This window comes from Pleurodeles waltl, chromosome 4_2 (genome assembly GCF_031143425.1).
Source record: "Pleurodeles waltl isolate 20211129_DDA chromosome 4_2, aPleWal1.hap1.20221129, whole genome shotgun sequence".
Classification (NCBI taxonomy): domain Eukaryota; kingdom Metazoa; phylum Chordata; class Amphibia; order Caudata; family Salamandridae; genus Pleurodeles; species Pleurodeles waltl.
The window spans coordinates 555,703,594-555,728,815 of record NC_090443.1 but is presented as its reverse complement, the minus strand read 5'-3'; the positions used below and the strand labels follow the sequence as shown (position 1 = coordinate 555,728,815).

Sequence of the window (25,222 nt, the reverse complement as noted above, 5' to 3'; positions counted from 1 at the left end):
TTAGGGTCCTAATCGGTATATCAGCAATGCTCCATGAGGCAACACTCTTAATCTGGTAGTTAGAGATGAAGGTGTGCAAAAATGAATAGCCAAATGATGATATGGTGATTATTATAGGTGTTTATTTAAATTAGTTCATAAAGTGGTGATGGTGATTATATTTAAATGAAATTGTTCACGATATGTTGCCACCTACGTAAACCAGCGGCCGTGTTTTGTTGTTCCCCCTCATGTTGCAGGCCACCATCATCCTCTTCCTCCTCTTCAGGCATGTGTGGCTCGGGTTCCAGGAGGGGAATGTTCCTTTTTATGCAAATGTTGTGCAGAATAGCACATGTTAGGATGATCTTACAGACCATTTCCGGGTAATATAGGAGACTACCACCAGTGATGTCGAGGCACCGGAACCTTGACTTGAGGATGCCGAAGGTCCTCTCGACTATGGTGCGTGTCCTCCTATGTGCGTCATTGTAGGCACGCTCTGCTGCAGTACTCGGGTTGCCAATAGGTGTCATTATCCATGGCTGGATGCCATACCCCTGATCAGCTGCAAGAGAAAATGAATGGGATCATGTTGATGTAGCTAGCCCGATTGAAATCACCTTTCATGGCAATAGTTGTCTTGTGTTGTCTGTGACTCTTTTGTGTTATTATGTCGCATCCTAGGCTAGTAGGATGTACCATCTACATTGTGTTGTTTCCTTGGCTGAACGAGTGTTTGGCTGCTAAACGAGTGTTTGGCTGCTAACCAGTTGTCAGCAGTATGTTTTGGGATTTGCAGTTCAGTGTGCCCTCACTAGCATTGTGACTTGTGATACAGGTGTCCCTGTGTCTTCACTGGGGGTGAGATGATAGTTCCATACACAGGTTAAAATTGACAGTGGTGGTAACACGTTCATATCAATGTACCCTGGACATCACATACCTTTAGACTTATGCAATGGATTAATGTCAACTTAATTGAGACGCTTACAATTTGCAAGGTGACATTTAGGCAACCCACTCCAAACGTTGTGATCATTGACGTCTTAACATTAGGCTGTACAGTAATTTCAGATGTGTGACCGGTTCAATGGTGACCTATGAAACATGGCTAGCAATGTCACAACCTCAGTGTGTTCCTGTCGACATTGAAAGAAGAGTGGCCAGGGCACACCAATAGCATGAATCCTGATAATGTTCAAGAATAAATAGAAAGTTCGTTCTTGGAAGATGATGTGTAGATATTTGTTATAAGTGCAGGTAGAAAGTAGAAATCTCAATCAAAAAGACTGTGTTGTACAAAATGACCATGTGTCCAGAGCAGCCAGATGGTGATAAATGGTCAAAGTTACAATAGGATGTTCGAATGTAACAATAAGTCCATACAGCAAAACAGCCAACACGTGTTCCGTCTTCAAGACTTTGTCAAGGCTTCAGATGTATATAAAACATTATATGTAAATACGAAAGGTACGGAGATCAAGCTGCTGGTAGTCATGAGTCCTTGGGAGAAACCAAATAGTATAGGCAAATGATGGCCATGATAAGCCTCAAGTATTTGTGGAGCGAATAAACCCGTGCCGTGCGCGTCTGGGTTTTGCCAAACGGCACGGGTTTATTCGCTCCACAAATACTTGAGGTTTTGGCGCAGTTTTGCGTCAAAAAGTATAAATATAGCCCTAAGGACAGGAGCAATGCATGGGAACCAAGATGACAATGTACCACCAATAAGAAGTCAGTGACGTCACATTACAACTGCCACCACACAGACACAATAATTGTACAATATCTCATTGCAGAGGACGATGGCTTTCCTGTGGATCTGCCTGTCCTGGACTACCCTGATGACCTGGATGATCAGCTGAACACCACCAGCCAGGAAACCCTCCAAGATGTCCTGGGAACCCTCCAGACACCACCTCCAGTCGCAAGGAGGAGCATTCATGAAGCAGCCATCCCAGAGGACCCAACCACCACCCCAATAGTACAACCTGCCATCTCCAACACAGCTGAGGCTTTGATGACCCAGGGACCACCTTTGAGAGGACAGCAGTGGGAGTCCAGCGGGAGCTGGCCAAGGAGGTGCGGGTGGGGATGCAAACTATGGCAGCCAGCCTTAAGGGTATGTGCATGTGCATCATAACAGCCACTGAACAGACAGCAGCCAAACAAGGCACACAATCCCCACTGCATGAAGTCCAACAGTGTGTGAGCGACCTGTTGACACAACACCTGCCCTCCCAATCTTGCTGCTGCATGCATGACAACAAGCAGGACTCCATGCACTGGGAACTGGTCTCCCTCAGGGGAGACATGGCTGCCTACCACAGGGATGTTGCTGCCATACTCAATAATCAGCAGCTCATCCTTGTTGCAAGGATGACATATGTGGTTCCACAGATGGCAGCTGCCGGGAATTTGGTGTCCACTTCTCCAACCTCTGAAGTATGTGTGGGCCCCCTCTACCCCACCACCATCACCATCAAGGGCAGAGGAGACAACACACACATGAGAGGATGAAGATGTGGAACAGATCATCTTCACCCGTAGGAGTACCCGGTAGCACCAGCCCATGCCACATGGGCAATGATTTCCCTTTGTCCTGTGGTTGACAATATGCCAGTGTTGCTACAGTTGTTGACATGCACTCTTCACCGACACAGTGTTAACCTTTCCATTATGAACTGCAATTGTCTCTCACTACTCCATTGGCAATGTTCCCCTGCACTGAACGGCGCTTCACCCCAGCATGTCCAATGACATGTCCCTCAACCCTGCACTTGTGTTGTGCCACAATATAATGGTTTACACTAATGGGGTCACAGACCTGGACAATGAAAATATTGCACTGCGGCACTTTAAAATAAACAGCACCTACACAACCACTTTGTGTCTCTGTAATGTGACACATCTACTTTGCTGTAGATTTGTGATGCGTGTAACATGTCTATAGTCACAGAGTGTCAGTACAAGAGTGCAGATATATTGTGGGCAGATTTCTACGCACAAGGTACCTACCTGATGAACGTCAATGCTGGCCACATCCCCTACAAGCAAGTCACTGTGTATGTGACAATCGTTTATTACATGTATGCCTCGCCCACTACATACAGCAGGGATAGCTGTGTAAGAGTGCTCGGGCAATAAAGTCAGCTGGGAGTACAAGTGAAACACATTGGTGTGAAATAGTTATACTTGACCTCATCTGAATTTGGCACTGTTGACATGAACTTCAGACTGCAGGTAGACGTCCCACAGTGCCCAACATTCTGACACAGGACCCAAACAATGACAGCTTAAAAAGCACACCTACCTGTCCAATACATGGGAACCATAGTCACCTTGAGTATTGGGTACATTGGATGGCAGATGCACTGAGAAGTAGATTTGTTGTAGTTGCCAATGTGACAGCTCAGTTGGAAGTGGGAATGAACATATCAAGAGAGGGATCTGGATGCAGGACGGAATCCACAGGCCAACAGACAATTGGCACTGTACAAGACCCTGAGCTCCAAGCATATGACACATGCAGTAAGGGAGTACCCAAAGTTTTATTATAGATGTAGAAAACTGAACTGAAAACTATGTTAAATACCTATCCTAACCTATCCTACCTATACATTACCCACAACTGGCCCTAACTACCCTATGCTAAACTTACTTACCACATTTAACACACTCTAAATATTGCCCCCCTACACCCTTATAATACAAGACACATGCAGGACAACATATACTAACCTAAACATATACTATCTAATCCTAAACAAATATATATATATTGTTTTACTTTTATTATATTTTTTATATACACAAATGCCCCAACATTAAACCCCACCCACCCACCTACAAACTAACATGTAATAATACAAAAACCCACCCTACAAACCTACATATCCGATCTAAACAACTACCCTACTCTAACCTATCACTAACCCCCTTAAACCCACTACAAAACATGATAAGGAATGAGGAGGGAGGGGACTGAATTAGGGGTGAAGGGAGGCATCAGTTCAGAAGTTGGCCCTCTTGAGTGCCCTCTTGATGACCTTCAGTCTCTTTGTATTGCGGTCCACCTCCTTCTGTAGACTGCCCAGCTTTTTGAGGACCTGTTTCATGTCCCTCTGGAGCTCCTTTATTGCTGACATGTCCATTGCAGCAGGCGTGGTGGGCTGTGTTGCAGATGTTGATGGTGCTGCAGGTGGGGCAGATGTAACGGTGGTGGCTGTGGTCCCCTGTGTAGTTGTGGTGCTCGGTCCACTCTTTGTGGCTAATGCGGGTCCCCCTTGGGTTAATGCCCGCCATTCCCCAGTGACTCGCTCTTTTTGATAGCGTTGTGCCATCTTGTGGTACCCAGACTCGACATCTGATATGTGGCGATATCGCACTGCCCTCTTCTGGAACGCCCTGAGTTCTGCAATATCCAAGGTGGCAGCAGTAAAATTGAGACAGGCAACCATCAGTGTCATCATTGTGTGATGTATGTACAGATGATACTCTAACACTGCCTCAATTTGCACATGCACTCCGAATCACAGTCTCGATAATACAATGTCCCTGAAGGATGTAATGGCAACGCTGCCTACCCACCATGTCATTGACAGCAAAGCACAATAGTTGGACCAAATAAAGTAATCTGTGTATTGATTTAGTGCAATGTGTCACTATGCAAAGGCAGCAACTACTTTACATGGGCCAGGCCCACTAATCTTCATCATCTGAGTCAACATCAAAGCACACAACACCAGTAAGTAGTACATGTAATTGGGAGTATGGTATGCAGTTGCTAATCATAAGGGGTCAGTGTTGATTGAGACACATGCAAGCCTGAATTAGATGACTGTCATCTACACTGTGACCATCACATCTACCTACATATATGTTGTTCCCCTACCCCTGTGACTCGGGGATGGGCATGCAATACATCATCACAACTGTTGAGGTCAACCACGAAGGCATGTCAACTTATTCATGGATTTAGGAAGTGGAACACATGTGAGGAGGGCTGCCTAGGAATAAGGTATCCATAAGTCATTCACATCTACATTCACGTGTCCAGGTGTGGACACCCATCAACACCAGATGTGCCAACACAATTCCCAAAACACCCACATTGATGCCAGCACACGTGTGGCCTTGACCTGCATGTACGCCTATTACATACTACATAAGTGTCATGTAAATGGAGTACAACTTATGGGGCTACACACTGAGGGACAGTTACCTACCAAGTCCTACATGTACATTACAATACAGGGATGCACCAATTTGTGTGGAAAACCGGTGCATCACTGTGTTGTGAGAATGACAGTATGACCCAGTGCCAATATACTGACACTGGTGCACTTCCAAGTCCCATGTGGGCCTATATGTGTCTACTAATTACCTTGTTCATAAGCTGCTGCCTATTGTGCAGCACAAGACTCCCAAGATATGACTCTCTGCTTGTGAATGGGTATCCCTTCCACAGGACACAATGGCACCATCCAGCCTACTTAGGTATCTGATCACGTGCCAGCTTATCATATCTTGCAATGAGTGCAACACACAAGAGTCACTCACACAACAGCCGCAATCACTACAAGGGACAGACATTATCACACTTACTGGATACGTCTGGGTCCTGAAATCTTGCCACTTCTCCGATGGTGTAGGGGGCAAGTCCACCTGTAAGACATGGATGGAAATATATGCAATGTCATATCACTGTCCATATGAATGGACAACATATCACAGTGTGTAACATTTTACATAAGTGAGCTAGTGATCCCGCATGAAGACAGTACAACAGATATACCACTACAAACTCACATTGACACTGACGCTCTGGTGATTGAGAGCCACACATCTGCACACATGCACTCGGCCTAACAATCATGTGGTGCTAAACCCTACAACAACCATATGTGGCTAATCCATTTAAGATGGTACTCCATGGGTTGATTTGTATTTGGGTGAAAAATTCATGGCCCTTCCCTGGTGCACTGCAATCAATACAAGTGACTCAGGTATTGTGGCTTGTGCATCAAGGTACACTGAGCTACTGTGTGATGGACGTGGCTCAATTTTCAGTCTACAATTATCATGCGTTCAGTGGTCCATGACAGATGTGGCACAGTCATCATTTACAGAATGCATGGGCATAGGTGTTGCCATGGCGCCTGAAATGTGTCACTATGGGCCACATGTACGAAGATCAGGTTTTGTGAGTCGCAAATTGCGAGACTTAGCGACTCGAAATTTGCGAGTCACAATTCTGATGTACAACACTGTCAATGACACTGTTTGCAATTCACAATGGGGTAGCAAATGACCTACCTCATGAACATTCATGTCTGTGACTGCTTTTAAATAAAGCAGTATTTATTTTTTTGAAATGCAGCCCGTTTTCATTAAAGGTAAACAGAATGTATGTCAGAAACAAAAATGATAACTTTTCTTTTCATTTTGTTTTCTGAGCAGGCAGTGGTCAGTGGGACAACTGCCTGCTCTGAACCAATGTTTTTGCATGCATTCACAAAGAGGAAGGGGTCCCACGGGGACCCCTTCCCTTTTGCGAATGGGTTAGCACCAGCTTTAAACTGGTGCTAACTGCAATTGTTTTGTGACGGCATTTGTGGTCACAAAACAAATATGCATCCAACTGAGACTCACAATTAGGAAGTTAACGCCCCTTCCTAAATGTGACTCGCAAACCCTTCTTGCAATTCGGTAATGTGATTACCAAATGGCAAAATTGGGTTTGTGCACTGGAAAAAGCTTTTTTCTCGTTGCAAACGGCCCAATTCTGCAAACTGGGCCGTTTGCGACGATAAAAAAGAGTTTCCTACATGTGGCCCTAAGTGATAGTCGTACATGACTCTCAACAAACCTCTGACCTGCATTGTTAACATGTATAGCCATGAGGACTCCATCTCAGTACTGTGACACTAATACTTCGTTCTGGTTGCATTCAACCTGGCCACAACCATTGCATGCAGCACGCCAACACATCTGCTACTGTCACTCAGGAGCGTTCTACTGTACACATATGTCAATGTGATACTCACCAACAGGCCCACCGATCACCACACCCAGGTGGTCCAGCAGATCCTGCTCTCTGGCCACCAGGTCAGCCCAGCTATGCTTTAGCTGGTGGTCATTCCGGCTGGTATGGTACACCCTTCTCAGGTGGTGGAGCACCTTGCCACACTGCAGCTGTCTCGCCTCTGTGTGTACGCCTGTATCACCCTGACACCCATCTCGAGCATTATGGGAAGAAATGGCACACCAGCCACACGAAGCCCCCAAGCTCCTCCTCCCCCATCCGTGTCAGCCTCGCCCTTCCTGAAACGTCCCTCAACCACAATTTCAAACAGTAAATATTGGAGGGAAAAAAAAGAAATGAGAATAAAGGAAACTTACTGCCCAAACACCCAGACAGACACCTGACAATACAAATAAAATATAAAATACACTAAACTACACAAAATCACATACACTGGTACAAGTAACAAACAGATTTCACGACAGACACATCAAGAGAGACACCACAAGATATAATATTCGCAATCAACACACCAGAAACACCGAGACACAGCCACACAGTCAACAAATGAACAGACTGTAAAGTGAAAGTACATCCACTGTACCATGCCTGTAAAAAGGATTTCCTATTTCATCACTTTCTGTCCCCTTGCGACACATTTTACGTCATGCATGTATTTTTTTTAATGCATACGATGTTTGTGTGAATATTTTTGATGCATTTCCTAAATGTGCGCCAATATACACTGCATTACCTGTATACTTCAATTTCACTGGATATCCGCATGAGTGTGGTGCGCGAGTGGAATTCTCGCTAAGGGCCCATGTATGGGTAGTTTGCGTTTCTGGGTGCTTTGGACGCATTAACGTAAAAAGTTTTGACTCTATGATTGCGTGATTTTCTAATATTTAACATGGATGCACCCTGTATCAACATGAAGATAGGATGGTATGGGCTGCAGTGTGTAATCTAGTGTATGGCCGCATGTGGTAGAGCATGCAACTTTGTGATTTGGGTGTGAATGGTCTGTAACAATGATGTGTGTGTGTTTCTGAAGGAGCGGCATGCAATACTTTGGACGTCATGCATATGTATGAATGTGTGCCAAATGTGTATCTACATTTGATGAAAGTCAGTGATCTACAACAGTCATGGTATGTGTTTGTGAAATGTGTTGACTCATGTGATGTGTGTAGTTGTTTGACTTAAGGGATGTTACATTTCAGATGACAAACACAACTCGGCATCGCTGAGGATGGTTGATGAGTGCTGTGCAGGATACGTTACCCCTCATATGTCACTAATTGTTGGTTATGAGTTCATGGTGACTTGTGTGTGGACTACACAAATGTCTGACATGTGTACATGTTTGGTACGTACTGTGTTTGAAACACTGTGCCTAAATTCAGTGTTAGAAATGGGGTCTTTGGTTGGCAGTCAGGTTACCCCCTGTCCAAGCAAGGACCCTCACTCTAGTCAGGGTAAGTCACACACAATCCAAATTATCCTGTGCCCACCCTCTGGCAGTTTGGAACTGAGCAGTCAGGCTTAGCTTAGAAGGCAATGTGTTAAGTATTTGTGCAATAAATCATACAATAACACAATATAGCACCACAAAAATACACCACACAGTGTTTAGAAAAATATATAATATTTATCTGATAAGATGCTGGTCAAACCGATTAAAATGAAATAAGTATATGTTGAGATATCACTGTAAAAGTGATATAAAGGCCCATATTTATACTTTTTGGCGCTGGTTTGCGTAATTTTTTTTACCGCCGGCTAATGATATTCCTATGCGCCATGCGGGCGCCTTATTTAAGGCATGACGTTAGCCGGCGCTGTGGACTGGTCATAGTAACGCGTCGGCGTAGGGGAAAATGGGGGTTGTGCGTCAAAAAATGGTGCAAGTCAGGTTTGAGGCAAAAATCATGCCTCAAACCGGACTTGTGCCATTTTTTGATGCACAATCCCCATTGAAATTACTCCTGTTTTAGCAAAGACAGGAGTCATGCCCCCTTGCCAAATGGCCATGACCAGGGGACTTCTGTCCCCTAGGCATGGTCATTGGGCACAGTGGCACATAGGGGGGGCCAAATTAGGCCCCCCTATGTCACTTAAAAAATAAATAAATAATACTTAACTGTATTTACTTGGGATGGGTCCCCCCATCCGTGGGTGTCCTCCAAGGGTGGGCAAGGGTGGCAGGGGGTGTACCTGGGGGCAGGGAAGGGCACCTCTGGACTCCTTCCATGGTCAGAGACCACAGGTCCCTTAACGCCTGCCCTGACCCAGGCGTTAAAAAACGGCATCAGGCTGTGCGCAGTTTTTTAAGGCCCGCCCTCTCCTGTGCGTCAAAATGATGCAGGAGTATAAATAAGGTGCACAGTCATTTTTTGGGTGGGAACGCCTACCTTGCATGTCATTAACGCAAGGCAGTTTCCCGCAGCCAAAAAATTACTCACAAGGAGGAATTTTGACGTCCGCGGGTGTCAAAGTTTAAATATGGTGCACAGTTTGCGCAGATTGTGCGTCAAAATTTTTGACGCACATTCGGCGCAAACAGAGTATAAATATGCCCCAAAGTGTCTTAAGTCTTTTGAAAAGCAAAGTCTCTTTCAAGCCCAATGTACCTGGTTCGTGTGCAAAATCTCCACACAGAACTGCAGAGGAGGAGATGTGTGGAAACAAAGGGGTGTGCGTCGATTTCTCAGACTGCCACGGCGATGCGTTGTTTAGTTTTCACGCAGGGACGGCTGTGCGTTGATTTCCGGCGCTCGGTCGTGGATCCTCTTTGGGTTGCGGTGTTTTCGAATGCCCCGGGGATGATGTGTGGATCTCCTGTGCTGGCAGGATGAAGTCACAGGAGCTGCATCGATTCAGTGGGCGTTGCGTAAAATTTTCTACCGCACGGCAGGAGCTGCGTCGATTCCTTTCTGGAAGTCGGGCTGTGTTGTTCCGGCTCGCTGTGGGTCGATCCTGTGGGCTGTGCATCGAATTTCCTGTCGCTGCGTTGGTGCTGCGTCGATCTTCTCTATGCGAAGTCGGGAAGTCGGGCTACGTCGTTCCGGTTCGGCGTGCAGTGAAATTTTCCCCGCTGTGCAGGCTGTGCATCGAATTTCGCCACACAAGGAGTCCTTCTTTTAGAGATAAAGGGGTATATTTATACTCTTTTTGCACCGAATTAGCATAATTTATTTTACTCTAATTCGGTGCAAAACTAACTTTATATTTATACTTTGGTGCTAGGCCCGTCTAGCGCCAAATTTATGGAGTTAAAGTCATTTTTTGGAAGTGGAGAACTACCTTGCCTTAATGAAATGCAAGGTAGTCGTTCCTGTGAAAAAAATGACTCTATGGCCTTAACGTCATATTTAGGGGCACATTTATACTCTGGGGCATATTTATACTCTGTTTGCACCGAATTAGCGTCATTTTTTTTACTCTAATTCGGTGCAAAACTAACTCCATATTTATACTTTGGTGCTAGACCCGTCTAGCACCAAAGCCCTAATTTATACTTTTTATGCACCGCGTTAACATAATTTTTTGATGCAAAAGTGGAGCAAACTTACAAAATATTGGCCCTTATTTATACTTTTTGCTGCAAAACAGCAGAAACTCAGTTTTGCACCAAAAAGTTTATCACCGGCTTGCACCATTTCTGTGCACCAGCCGAGCAACATATTTATGGAATGGTACAAGCCAGAGCAAAGGGTAGGCTAGAGTAAAAAAAAATGACTTTAGTCAGGTGGGGATGGCAGTATAGAAGAAGAGGGTTTAAGCACCAAAAAATGACTTTAGGCAGGTTAGATTAAAAAACAAAATTACTCTAACCAGATTAGCATAATTTTATGGTGCTAAACCTACCATGCCACATGACTCAAGCCTTAGAAAAGGCAGGAGTCATGCCCACCACCCCAATGGCCAGCACAGAGGACAACTGTCCCCTGGACATGGCCAATGCACTGTGTGCCATGTATGGGGGCCCATTTCAGGGCCCCCTATGGCACTTTCAAAAATAAAATGCAATCTTATCTGTACTTACCTGGGATGGGGTCCCACATCCTCCGCAGTCCCTCTGGTGTGGGAGGGGGTGCCCCTGGGGCCTTGGGAGGGCACATATAGGCTTATTCCATGGTGTTCCACCACGGAAATAGGCCCACAGGTCCCCTAACACCTGCCCTAACCCAGGCTTTAAAAAATGGGGCAAAGCAAGCTTTGCCCAATTTTTTGACCCCTCCTCTCTCCCTTGCACCATTTTTGCATGGGAGTATAAATATGGCGTTAAGGCCATAGTCATTTTTTGCACGGGAACGCCTACCTTGCATCTCATTAAGGCAAGGTAGGTTTCCACTTTAAAAAATGAGTTTAACGCCATAAATTTGGCGCTAGACGGGTTTAGCACCAAAGTATGAATATGGAGTTTGTTTTGCACCAAATTAGAGTAAACAAATGACACTAATTTGGTGCAAACAGAGTATAAATATGCCCATTAGCGTAAAAAAATTATGCTAATCTAGATAGTCATTTATTTTGACTCTAACCTGCCTAACATCATTTTTTTTATGCTAGCCTACCCTTTGCACCGGCTTGCACCATTCCATAAATATGGTACCCACCTGGTGCTAAAATATGGTGTAAGCCGGTGCAAAACTTTTTGGTGCAAAACTGTGTTAGTGCAGGTTTGCACCAAAAAGTATAAATAAGGCCCAAAGTCTTTTTTGGTCCTGAGACTTCAGGGAACAGGAGGCAAGCTCTATCCAAGCCCTTGGAGAGCACTTCTTCACCACAGCCAGAGAGCAGCAAGGCAGCAGGGCAACAGCAAGGTAGCAGACCTTCAGAGAAAACAGACAGCTGAGTCCTTTGGGCAGCAAGGCAGGTCTTCTTGGCAGGATGCAGGTACTGGTTCAGGTTTTCTTCTCCAGAAAGTGTCTGAGTTGGTAGGGGAAGAGACCCGGTTTAAATACCCAAATGTGCCTTTGAAGTGGGGGAGACTTCAAAGAGTGGCTTAAAAGTGTACAAGGTCCCCTTTAAGTTCAATACTTTCTGCCAGTGTCCCAGTAGGGGGTGTGGCAGTCCTTTGTGTGAGAGCAGGATACTGTCCTTTGACATGAAAGTGTCAGGCCCTCCACCATCCCAGCCCAGGAAGACCCATTCAAAATGCAGATGTATGCAAGTGAGGCTGAGTATTCTGTTTGGGGTGTGTCTGAGTGAATGCACAAGGGAGCTGTCAACTAAACCCAGCCAGACGTGGACTGTAAGGCACAGAACGATTTAAGTGCAGAGAAATGCTCACTTTCCAAAAGTGGCATTTCTAAAATAGTAATATTAAATCCAACTTCACCAGTCAGCAGGATTCTGGCCATACTAAATATGACCTTCCTACTCCTTTCAGATTAGCAGCTACCACTCAAACAGTGTATGAGGGCAGCCCCAATGTTAGCCTATGATGGGAGCAGGCCTCACAGCAGAGTAAAAATGAATTTATGAGTTTTACACTACCAAGACATGTAAACTACCTAGGTACATGTCCTGCCATTTAGCTACACAGCACCCTGCCCTGGGGTCTACCCAGGGCATGACCTCTATGTAGAAAAAGGGGAGTTTTAGGCTTGGCAAGTACTTTTAAATGCCAAGTGGAATTGGCAGTGAAACTGCACACACAGGCCTTGCAATGGCAGGCCTGAGAGAAGGTTAAGGGGCTACTTAAGTGGGTGGCACAACCAGTGCTGCAGGCCCACTAGTAGCATTTAATCTACAGGTCCTGTGCAGATATAGTGCACTTTACTAGGGACTTATAAGTAAATTAAATAGTCCAATTGGGTATGATCCAATGTTACCATGTTTAAAGGGAGAGAGCATATGCACTTTAGCACTGGTTAGCAGTGCTAAAGTGCGCAGAGTCTAAAAACCAGCAAAAGCAGTATCTAAAAAGTGGAGGGAGGCAGGCAAAAATTTAGGGGTGACCACACTTAGGCTGTCAGGTCTAACACCCACAAAATGTTTTGTACACGTCAGTTTCACTCATTACAAATTAGCTATGTTACATGTTTTGCTGTGGTGGATCTGCTGCCCTAGCTGCATGTGTTCACATATTTGCAGATGTATATTCTACGGAAGTGTCCAGGCCAGGTGTGTGGACATGTGTACCTTGTGTCAGGATTGGGCTCCATAGCAGTGGCAGGACTGATTTCCAGGGATAGACTGCGCGGGGCACGTGCTGTGATCATTGCTTGTCATACCTGGGGTAATTATGCTATCCATTGTCAAAAATGATGCCCCCCCCATTTGTCACACAAGCTCCTTGCAGACATTGCAAGTGTCACACTTAGTAATGTCAGGGGCCTGTTCATACACTCCTGTACTTCTGATAGTTCACATCCACTGCCTCATGTATGGGGCCCTTATTTACCTTATGATTGGAGATGTCCTAGTTGTGTGTCATGTGCTACAGTTGACCATGTTGGCAACGTGGACGTGCCTCATATGTTGTGGTCTATTGATTGTGTCCTTCATTTGTAACATTCAAGAGATGAGTCTTTTTGTTATGGGTGTGATAGTTGCTGTACAATCATAAGCATCACATGTGGTGTTGCATCAGAAGTAGTCAGATTTGTATTTGTAACATGCTCCCTGAGGTAATACTCACATTCCTAAGGTACATGTGATGGAGAATGAAGACACCAGACCAGGATTGTGTGATCAAGTAATGTGTTTAGTTGCATATCTTAACAAGGTGTGTGGAGTGACTATAAAGTGAAAAATTTGTGTACAATTTGCTGTCTGCGGCGCATTCATACAGCTATGTTCTGCTGTTACCTCCTCATTTTCCCTGCCACCATCCTCCTCCTCAGGCAGTTCTTGGTCCCGTTCATATAATGTGATGTTCATTCTCACACAAATGTTGTGCAGGATAGCACAGGTCAGTATAATTTTACACACAATGTGTGGGGCATATAGAAGGCTGCCTCCTGTGATGTCCAGGCACATGAATCTGGACTTCAGGATGCCAAAAGTCCTTTCCACAATGGTGCGTGTCCTCCGATGTGCCTCATTTTAGGCACACTCTCCTGCTGTGCTTGGGTTGGGGAATGGGGTTATGATCCATGGCTGGATCCCGTAACCCTAATCAACGGCAAAAGATAATAGGAGTGAGTATTTTGTTAATGCTTGCAACAGGAATGTCATGTAGCATGGCAGTTGATATCTTGTATTGTCTGTGACTCATACATGTTTGCGGTATGGTGTGAGTTTCTGGGATTCTGTGATGTCTTCTCAGCTCTGGGTTGGTTGACATGACAACTTGTGTTTGGCTCATGGACCTGGGATCTATGATTTGGTTTCCTAACTGTTGGTCAGTATGTATGTACCATGCGTTGTGTAGTGTCCCATATGTATCAGTGTGCTTTCACTGAAGGGGACATGAATACATCCACACACCCAGTGGGTTCAACTGTGGTGGTAACATGGTTGCATTGCATGTCCTGGACATCCCATCAATTTAGACATACGTCTTTGCAGATGAAATGTGACATTGAGCCCCTTTGAATTGGGTAGGTGACAATGCACAAAACATCTCCATAAGTTGGCAGCACTGAGCTGTTCACTATTGACAATGCACTTTTGTCCCAAGTGTGACTTGTTTGTAGGCAAGCCTTTGTTGTTCCCTCTGATAGTAGCTCCTGTGTAACCGTGCACCTACACTACTGAACTTTCTCCAGGGAACCTGTCTATCTGCCTTGTGGAGGTGGATGTATCTGTGCAGGAAGGGCCATTTCCCTGTATACATGCTATTTTGATGGACAATTGGCTCTTTCAGTGTGTGAAGCAGTGTGCAGTTTGCATTGGTGGCACATCAATATGTGTTAATAACACAGTCCACTTCCTTATTGCAACCTGCATATGGCACCCCAGGAATGGTGTATGATGTTGGGACTGCCTCAGTATTTCCGTGTCACCTACATGTGAGTCAGCATCATCACGCTATGTGTCTCATGGTGTTAGACCTGCTGCAACACGCATTGCACACCCCTTCCACGCTACATACTGCTTGGGAGGGTGGCCCATTGACTATGTGGCCTAATGTAATTGTAAATGGTTCATCTTCCAAGTTGTACTTACAGTGCAGGCCATGTCATAGTCACTGTGGACTTTGACATTGGTCCCTTGGTGCTGTAGAGTGGCAGCTGTTTGTGGCAGCCGTCATTTGTCCAGAGGTGTGTATCCCATTGTGTAGGGTGTACAACATAACTACTAGTGTCACACCTCAGTATCACCCTGCCCACGTGTCAATGCAGTGGTGTATGTCTTGCGTGGCCTACAGGGTTGTTGTGCTGTATGTATATTGCTAGGTTTATTGACTTACCGACAAAAAGACCATTGCCATATTGTCCATCGTGGAAGTGCTGATTGATCCTGCTATGCCGGAATATGAATGAGTCATGGGCACTCCCAGGATACTTGGCCAAGATGTTTGTGAATAATCCCTGGTGGTCAACTATGGCCTGCACTTTAATAGAATGCATGTGCTTTCTGTTCCTAAATAGGTGCACTGTTGCTGCAGGTGGAACGATCCGCATATGGGTGTAGTCAATTGCACTAAGGACATGCAGGAAGCCATGGATTTGATAAAACCCCTGTTTTATCTCCTGCTGCTTCTGCTGGGTGTTGGCGAAGCTGATGTTGCGGGGTGTGAGGGTGATTATGGCATCTAACACCTTGGCCAGGAAAGCCGAGAATGAGGGCTGTGATACCCCAGCGACCAAGGCACCCGTTGTCTGGTAGGAGCCATTTACCAATGCAGGACAGCTAGCAGCTTGATCACCGGTGGTATGTTGTGTGGTGTCTCCAGGCTAGCTGTTAGCTGTGGCTCAATATGGTGCAGCAGCTGCTGTTTGGCTTGCCAGTTGAGTCTATACCTCTGAATGATATCCTATTCCCTGAGGCCATGGAGGGTTGCCCTGTTTCTGAAAAGTCTCTCCTGCCTTCTGCGTTGCTTTTGTGGGCCACATTGGGGGGGGTGGTGGTGGCTGCCGCCGTTGGTCCTGTGCTTGGCATTGTCTTGCAAGCTGCATCAGTAGCACCTCCATGTTGTCCTGTTGGTCTGTAATGTTGCTTGTGGGTATTTCCTTAAGCAGCGGTGTGCATACCTCATTTTAACGCCTGCCCTGACCCAGGGGTTAAAATTTGACGCAAATCGGGGTTAGTGTCTTTTTTTGGGTCCGCCTCCCACCCGTGTGTCATTTTTGCCCTGTTGGATAAATATGGCGCTGGGCTGTTTGAGTCATTTTTTTTGGGACGGGAATGCCTACCTTGCATCTCAATGACACAAGGTGGTTTAACACATCTTTAAAATTACGTTAACTCCATATTTTTGACGCTAGATGTGTCTAGCATCACACTATAGATATAGAGTTAAGTTTGCGCTAGATTTGCGTAAAAAAAGAAATGTTGCAAACAGAGTATAAATATGGGCCTCAGATGCCCCTACCTATCACTGCCTTTCTAGAAAAAAATCCTTGGTGTAATAACAGTGGGTTGACAAAGAAATGTGTGCTCTTGTTAGTGGAGTATTTGTGAACATATTTGGATCAGCTGAGTAACTTAGATAGGCACAAAAAACCACTTTAACGAAGTATTATTTGATCTCTCACCCAAAGAATGTAAGAATTTTTTGGAAAACTGAGGGCCATATTTATACTTTTTGACGCAAAACTGCTCAAACGCAGTTTTGCATCAAAATTTTAACACAGGCTAACGCCATTTTTTTGCGCCTCCCGGGTGTCAAATTTATACTTTGACGCATGGGGACGCAAAGCACAGGTTAGAGTCTTTTGTTTTTTACTCCAACCATTGCTCCTTGTCGTAAAGCAAAACGACGTTAACGGGGAGAAAATGATTCTAATCCAGTTTACGACATCGCACATGGGATACTCACCATTTTCCACCGCATTAGCGTCAAAAAGCGATGCAAACGCAGCAAACAGTACTAAGGAGCCCCAAAATGGATCCCAGAAGCCAGGAGAGACCCCAGGGAGACCCCAATCGACCAGGAACCAGCCAGGAGGACACAGACAAGACCCAGGAGAGGGAGAAGAAGAAAAGGAAGTGTTGTTTCAGTGCAGAGGAGCAAGAAATACTGGTCAGAGAGGTGACGGAACACCAGCATCAACTTTTCGTCAGCTCAAAATTGCCAATTCGGAAGAGAAAGGCAATTTGGCAACAAATTGTCGACAAGATCAACAGTGTGGCAGAGGTCCGTAGAACAGTCACGGAGTGCAAGAAACGCTGGCATGACTGCAAGCGCAGGACCAAGGAAAAAATGGCAAGGAACAGGAAGGCAGCACTGCAGACTGGAGGTGGGAGTCCAGCACCGCAGGAGGCCCTGGATGAGATGGAGGAGATGGTGGCAGCAGTCATCCCAGAGGAGATCGTCACAGGAATTCAAGGACATGACAGTGCAGACTACCAGGAAACAACACATATGCAGGGTAAGTTGCATGGGGAAGATAAATGCCTAAATGTTAACTACAAGCAGGGGGAGGTACATACCTACTACACAATGCATGTCAGCCATGGAAATCAGGCAGTGGAAAGGGCAAAGGGTCAGAGGACGGGTGCATGGGCTGTGCAGGGGAAACCAGAGGCACAGCACAACACTAAACCAACAACCCTTGCATGGGGTACTCTGCCATGCCAAGGCTGTTGGAAAGGCAAAGGCAGTCCAGGAAGGAATGTAAAACTGGGCTGCTGTCACAGGACTGCTGGTATTGTCACAACATGAACTAGGGGACAATTTTCAGTCTCAGGCCATTTCTGCAAGTGGCATTTACCATTGACAACAGTTGCCACTACCACCTGGGCTGTGTGTGCTGGTCAAGTAGCAAATGGCAGTTAGGTGCCCATGGAACAAACACACCCAAAATAGGGGGTTCAGGATGATGACGTGATCAACCCCCTTTAATTCCTAACAAGGTGTAAATCCTGTCAAATGCTCATGTCTATAGGCACAATAAAAATCATGTATTGTTACTTATATTATGAAGTACACAGCAGTAATGTCATACCCATGGTGCCCATTCCAGGGTCTACCCAGTGCCTGTGTTACAATAGCTGCAATGCCACCTTGCAACATCTCAACTGTCATACCGCTAAGACAACATCATTGAAAGGGAGGGCATATGTGTCTAGCTAGTGAAACACACCTGCACAGTCATAAGAGTAAACAGAACACTGCCAGGCCCATCAGTGCAATCCAATGTAGCACACATTGGCAAACATCAACATGACACACCACCAATGCTGACACCTTTATCGTTCCATGCCAATGCTATACATAGTATGTGCTCGGTCACAGGAACGTATAGGTGTATGTGAAATATTACAGACTGGGTCAGTCCTATATTGTTAAGTGTGGTGCAAGTGGCATCAGAACACCCACATCCATTGCAAGGCCTCACCATGCTAATGGAAGTAGAGGGAGGGTTGAGTAGGACAAGAAGGTAGCAACACAAAATTTGGACAGAACTACACATAGAGGATGTGACACAGACAGTTCCCCAAACTGTCCACACTACATGTGACATGCAGGCGGGGCATAGGCCTGTGAGAATGCTAATATTAATGACAGGAACAATAAACAGGAACCAAGATTACAATGTCCCACTAATAAGAAGTCAGTGACGTCACATTACAACTGCCACAACACAGACACACTAATTGTACAATATCTCATTGCAGAGGACGATGGCTCTCCTGTGGATATGCCTGTCCTGGACTTCCCTGATGACATGGATGATGAGCTGACAACCACTAGCCAGCAAACCCTCCAAGATGTCCTTGGAACCCTCCAGACCCCACCTTCACTCTCAAGGAGGAGCACAGATGTAGCAGTTATCACAGAGGAAAAACCCACCCACCACCCAAATAGTACGACCTGCCAGCTCAAACCCAGCTGAAGACTCTGATGACACTGGTACCACCTTTGAGAGGACAGTAGTGGGAGTACAGCGGGAGCTGGCCAATGAGGTGCGGGTGGGGATGCAAAACATGGCAGCCAGTCTTGAGGGGGTGCGCATGTGCATGATGTCATCCGCAGAACAGTCAGCCGCCATGCAAGTCCAACAATCCCTACTGCAAGGACTACAGCAGTGTGTGAGGGATTTCACCACGGCCGTTAGGGAGTTGCCACAACACCTGGCATCCCAAACATTTCACTGCGTGCACGACTGCAATCATGACCCCCTAAGGGCCGACCTGGCTGCCTACCACAGCGATGTAGCTGCTATACTCAATAACCAGCAGCTCCTCCTTGCTGCAGCAATGCCCTTAATAGCCCACAGTTAGTAGCTACCAGGAATTCTGAGTCCACTTCTTCAAACACTGAAGTGTGTGTTGCCCCTTCAAACCCACCACCACCAAGGGCAGAGGAGACGACACACACATCAGAAGATGAAGACGTGGAACAGATCACCTTCACCCGTAGGAGTACCCGGTAGAACCAGTCCATGCCACATGGGCACTGATCTCCTAGGTTTTGTGCTTGTTAACATGCCAGTCTTGCTACAGTTGGTAACATGCACTGTTCTCCAGCACACTGTTTACCTTACCACTATGCACTGCAATTGTCTGTCACTACCTAATTGGCAATTCATGTTCCTCTGCACTGAATGACACTCCATCACAGCATATTCAGTGACATGTCCCTTACGATTGCACTTGTGTTGCATCACAATAGAAGGCGTCACACTAATGGACATACAATCCTGGACTATGTAAATATTGCACTACAGCACTTTAAAATAAATAGCACTTACACAACCACTTTGTCTCTGTGTAATGTGACACATCAACTGTGTAGGAGATTTGTGATGCATGTAACATGTCTATGGCCACAGAATGTCAATACAATAGTGTAGAAAGAAAGTGGGCTGATAACTATGCACAAGTGTCTGGATTTTATCAGCATCTGCTTCCTTTTGCTTATTTCTGAAGTTAAAGGATCACAAACAGTATAATGCTGTGTAGAAATGAATATGTCAGGTCCAAAGTATGAAACTCAATGTGTCCCACATTCCCTTCAAGACAATCATTATGTATGTAACATCTGACTCTAAACTTTTATCCCACACCCACACCATACAGCAAGAATGGATGTGTACGAGTGTATGGACAATAACGTCACCTGGGAGTACAATGTAAGAAATCATAGGTGTAAATTCCAATACAGGACTCAAACGATGACAGTTTGAAAATCACACCAACCTTTACAAAACATTGGGAACCATAGTTACCTTGAGTGGTGAGTGCAACGGATGGCAGATGCATAGAGAAGTAGCTTTGTTGTAGCTGCTAATGTGACAGCTTATTTGGAAGTGGGAATAACCATGTCAAGAATGGGATGTGGATGCAGGATGGAACACAAATGCAAATACAAAAATGACACTGTACACTCATGCAAAGGTCCCGATCCCCAAGCATATGACACATACTGTAAAGGAGTACACCAAACTTTATTATAACTGTGTGAAAGGAAACTTAAAATATGGGAAACACCTAAAATAACCTAACCTAACCCACAACTGGCCCTAACTACCCTAAGCTAAACTTACTTACCTGTAACTAAACACTCTAAACATCAACACCCCACCCCCCTTATATGACAGGACACGTGTAGGACAACATATACTAACCTAAACACATACTAACTTATCCTAAACAAATATATATATTTTTTGTATTTTTTATTTTATATATATATATATATATATATATATATATATATATATATATATATATATATATATATATGATAGAATGTCCCTGAGGAATGACATGCCAATGCAGCGTACCAATCAACTATCTAACAGCACAGCAATGCACAACAAGGTGTGTACTTAATTAAATGATCTGTGCATATTGTAGTGCTTTTTGTCACATAACAAGTGCTGCAAGTACTCAACATGTGCCAGGCCGACTAATCCCTATCTTCTGGATCAAATTCAAGGCACACAAGACCTGTGATTTGTATATGGAACTGCCAGGACGGTATGTAATTGGTAATCATAAGGGGGCTTTGTAGTTTGGCACACATGAATGCTTGAATTACATGTCTGTCCTCTACACTGTCACCATCACACCTAGGTACACATATTTTCTACCCCTAACCCTGTGCCTCAGTGGGGGTTGGAAATGCAACACATACTTTCAAACATCAAGGACAACCACAAAGCTTTGTACAGCTGTACATGGGTATAGTCAGTCCACCACAGGTAAAGAGGCCTGCCAACTAGGATTGAGTCAACCATTGGACAATCACATCTACATCCATGTTTCTATTTGAGGACAATCATCAATATCAGATCTCACTGACACATTTCCAAAATCAACCACATTGATGCAAGCACCCACCTGGCCTTGACCTGCATGCACGCCTATGACATTTCACTCAAGTGCCACATAAATGGAGTACAACATGTGGAGCTAGATGCTGCGGGACAGTCACCCATACAGTCCTACATGTTCATTACTTGCCAGGGATGCGAAAGTTGGTGTGTAAAACTGATGCATCACTGTTCTGTGTGAATTAGGGTATGACTTGCTGACTAAATTATGACACTGGCCACCTCCAAATCAATTTTTGACATACATGTAGCAACAAATCACCTTGTTCACCTGCCCATGCCTATTGCGCAGCACTCAACTCCCAATATATGACTCTCTGCCACTGAATGTCTAACTCTTCCATGGAACACTACGTCAACGCCCAGTCAAGTCACAGATCAGATCACATGCCAGCTTATCATATCTTGCAATGAGTCCAACACACAGGAGTCGATCACACAACAGCTGCAAACACAACACAGGACAAACATATTAACACTTATTGGATACCTCTGGGTCCGCAAATCAAGACACTTCACCTATTGTGTAGCGGGCTGGTCCACCTGTAAAACATGGAAGGGTGATATGTGCTCAATGTCTGCTCACTTTACAAAAGTTGGAACAACAAATCACTGTGTGTGACATTTTATATGATAGAGCTGCACATCAGGCATGTAGACACCCCAACAGACATACCACTGCAAAAATGCATTGGCACTGTCACTCCAGTGAGTTATAGGGCCAGTGCATGTGTGCATATGTATGTCTAACAATCATGTGGTGCCAAACATGACTACTCAATTTTGTGCTTAATTCATTCCAGAGGGTACTCCATTTCATCTTTTATAATTGGGAGACACATGCAATGCCACATTCCTGGTGCACTGCAATACCAGTGACTCAGGTATTGTGGCTTGTGCATCAAGGGACAATGAGTAACTGTGTGATGCTCATGTGCGTTGATTTGCGTTCAGGAATTATTGGGCTTTCAGTGGTCCATAATAGGTGTGCTAGTGTTGTATGTAGGTTACATATGCCAAATTGGCAGTGTACCCTGAGCTGCATATGCCCCCTATGACAACATGATGGTAGGAATCCTGTGTGTTACTTGATGACAATGTTACGATAAACATGGATTGGCCACTGTTTTGGTTCAAAACATCAAAAAGATGTATGCTGAGAGTGTCTTAGTTGGTCATCCTTAACAGAATGCATGGGCACAGGTGTAGTCATTGCACCTGAAATGTGTTACTCTGGGCCCTGTGTACCCATATCAGGTATTGTAAATAACACATTGCCACAATCAGCAACTTAGAACTGCCAAGTAATCAGTGGTAGTACAACTGAACTGACACTGTCTGCTAATAAAAAATGGGGCAGCAAATGTCCTACTTCTGCAATCATGATGAGGTAGGTCTCCATTTGAAAGCACCTTGGGAATGGCGGCACTCATAGAATGCTGGCCTGTTGATCTTAGCAGACCACCATGTCTGTGACTGCCTTCATACTGAGAAGTTAACACTTGTAGAGATGCTGCAATATATCAGCAGGGGTGTACCAAAAGTAAAATAACCTATTTCTTCACAAAAATAGTATCATGGAAGCAGTCAGTGGTCCCCTGCACAACATCATGCTCAAAAATAGTTTGTGACCATGCATTCACAAAGAGCAGGGATCCCACGATGACCCTTTCACTTTAGAAAACAGGTTGGCACAAAAGTGACACAGATAACAACTGCACTAGCTCAGTCCCAGCAATTGCGCCCAAGCCAAAAATGTTGTTGGGCCCTGCTACTCAATGATAGGATTTCAACGTCTACTCTGAAAAGCCACGAGATTAACCTGTTTTGTGCTTATGCAATCTGGTAGCATCATGGCCCATTTGAGTATGGCCATGTGAATGTTTATCTGTCCAGACATAAACACACAAAAACAGTGAACTTAGGCCCAGATGTCTAATTTATTTTGTGTTGCATTTGCTTCATTTGTTTACGCTACAGCTATGGAAATTAGCTAAATATATTTGAATGTAGCAAGTGTGCGATCCAGAAATAATGCAAATGCAGCACAAACAAAGTAGAAATATGGGCCTAAGATGATAGCAAAGGTTATGAAGAGCTTGGTACGTATGGCCCGGAATACTGTTTGGACATGGTTCTACAAAACTGGGGACTACATTGTTTCCATGTATTACCATGTGAAATACATCCCATTTCTGGTACACTCACAGGCCCTGGTTTATACTTTTGTTTAGGGGGAGGAAGAGGCACACCAGCCACAAAAATGCCCCTAGCTCCTCCTCACCCATTCGCCCCAGCCGTGGCCTTCCCAACATCTCAACAAAATAAGAAATGAAAAAGGGAAAGAGGGAAAAACAGGGAAAGGAGGTAGGAAAATCTAACCCACAGACAGCCCAACTAACACTACCCACAAACAGACTCCCAACAGTACAAAGACAAATCTAAATACAATAAATGTCAAAAATACACTTACACAGGATACCACAGACACTTACAAAACACCAAAAGACAATATAAAGAGCACACAGGAGACAAATTCACAATATTCACAGAGCCACAAAACACAGCCACACAGTGTAGAATAATCAGACTGCAAAGTGAAAGTGAAAGTACACCCACTGTACTATTTCTGCAAATAGGACATCCTATTACATCACTTCCTGTCTCAATTGCGGCCCGTTTTTTGTTTTGCGTGTAAATTTATGATGCTTACGGGGTTTGCGTCAATCTGTTTTGACGCATATGCATGAAAATTCCCATGCATTCAAGGATTAAAACATTTTCAACGGATAACCACATTCCTGGGGTGCGTTGGTGGAAATAACGATGGGGACCAATTGATGTATAATGTGCATGAGCGTAATTTTTTAACGCATATGCATCTTTTTTAACGCATAAGCGTAATTATTTAACGCATATGCGTCATTTTTTGACGCATATGTGCCTTTTTTGACACTTTGCGTCAAAAATTCTGTCTTAAACTGTGTTTGAGTGATTTTTCAATTTTTAACATGCATGCAGCCTATAACTATACAAAGATAGGATGGTATGACCTGCAGTGTGTGTTCTGGTGTTTGGGCATATGTGGCTGACCATACTACTGCAGCCCATAATACTCATGTTGTTGTGCAGGATTAGTTCTCTTAAATGACGCAACAGCAGCACAAACTTTGGAAATAAAATAGGATTTTTCTAGTTTGAGCAGGTGTTGCATCAATAGAGGACAGCAAGGCTACACTACTAAAAAAATAGACTCACAGCCTGTGTGTTTATGTGTGTGAATTGTCTGTTCGAATTATTATGTGCCTCTGTGAGAACAGCATGCAAAACATTTGGCGTAATGTGCATGTATGAATGTGTTACAAATGGGTATAACCATCAGTCATGACATGTGTTTGTAATATCTGTTGCCTCTTATGCGGTGTGTACTTGCTTGACATTGGGAAGAACACATTTCCCATAACTATACCCAGGAAAGATCGAATACGGCTGATAATGGCTATGTCAGATATGTTACCCCTCACATGTCATGAAAGTTTGATACCACGTCATGGTCACTTGTGTGTATACTACCCGTGAGTCAGGCATCTGAACATCCTAGGTAGGTACAGTGTTTGTGACACAGAGTCTCGAATCCAATCCTAAAATTGTTATGTACACCACAATTTGACTCATGTAAATGACGTATGTTTCTCCTGTGGCTGTGGTGGACCAGCAGACCATGCTGCACGTGTTCACATATTTCCAGTGGTTCATTGCACAAAGGTGTCCAGTTCAAGTGTGTGGCCATGTGTCAGTATTGGCC

At 44.7% G+C, this 25,222-nt stretch overlaps 1 long non-coding RNA gene across 1 annotated transcript in view; it reads right to left on the bottom strand.

Moving 5' to 3' along the window:
• Positions 1–417: 417 nt before the first annotated feature.
• The window catches only part of LOC138293095 (uncharacterized), a 104,428-nt gene continuing 79,623 nt past the window's right edge, over positions 418–25,222 (bottom strand). The window contains exons 2-3 of the long non-coding RNA XR_011202897.1: positions 21,908–21,960; positions 418–547 (exon numbers count right to left, since the gene is read on the bottom strand). This is a non-coding gene — a long non-coding RNA (uncharacterized lncRNA). The remainder of the gene's footprint in view (positions 548–21,907; positions 21,961–25,222) is intronic.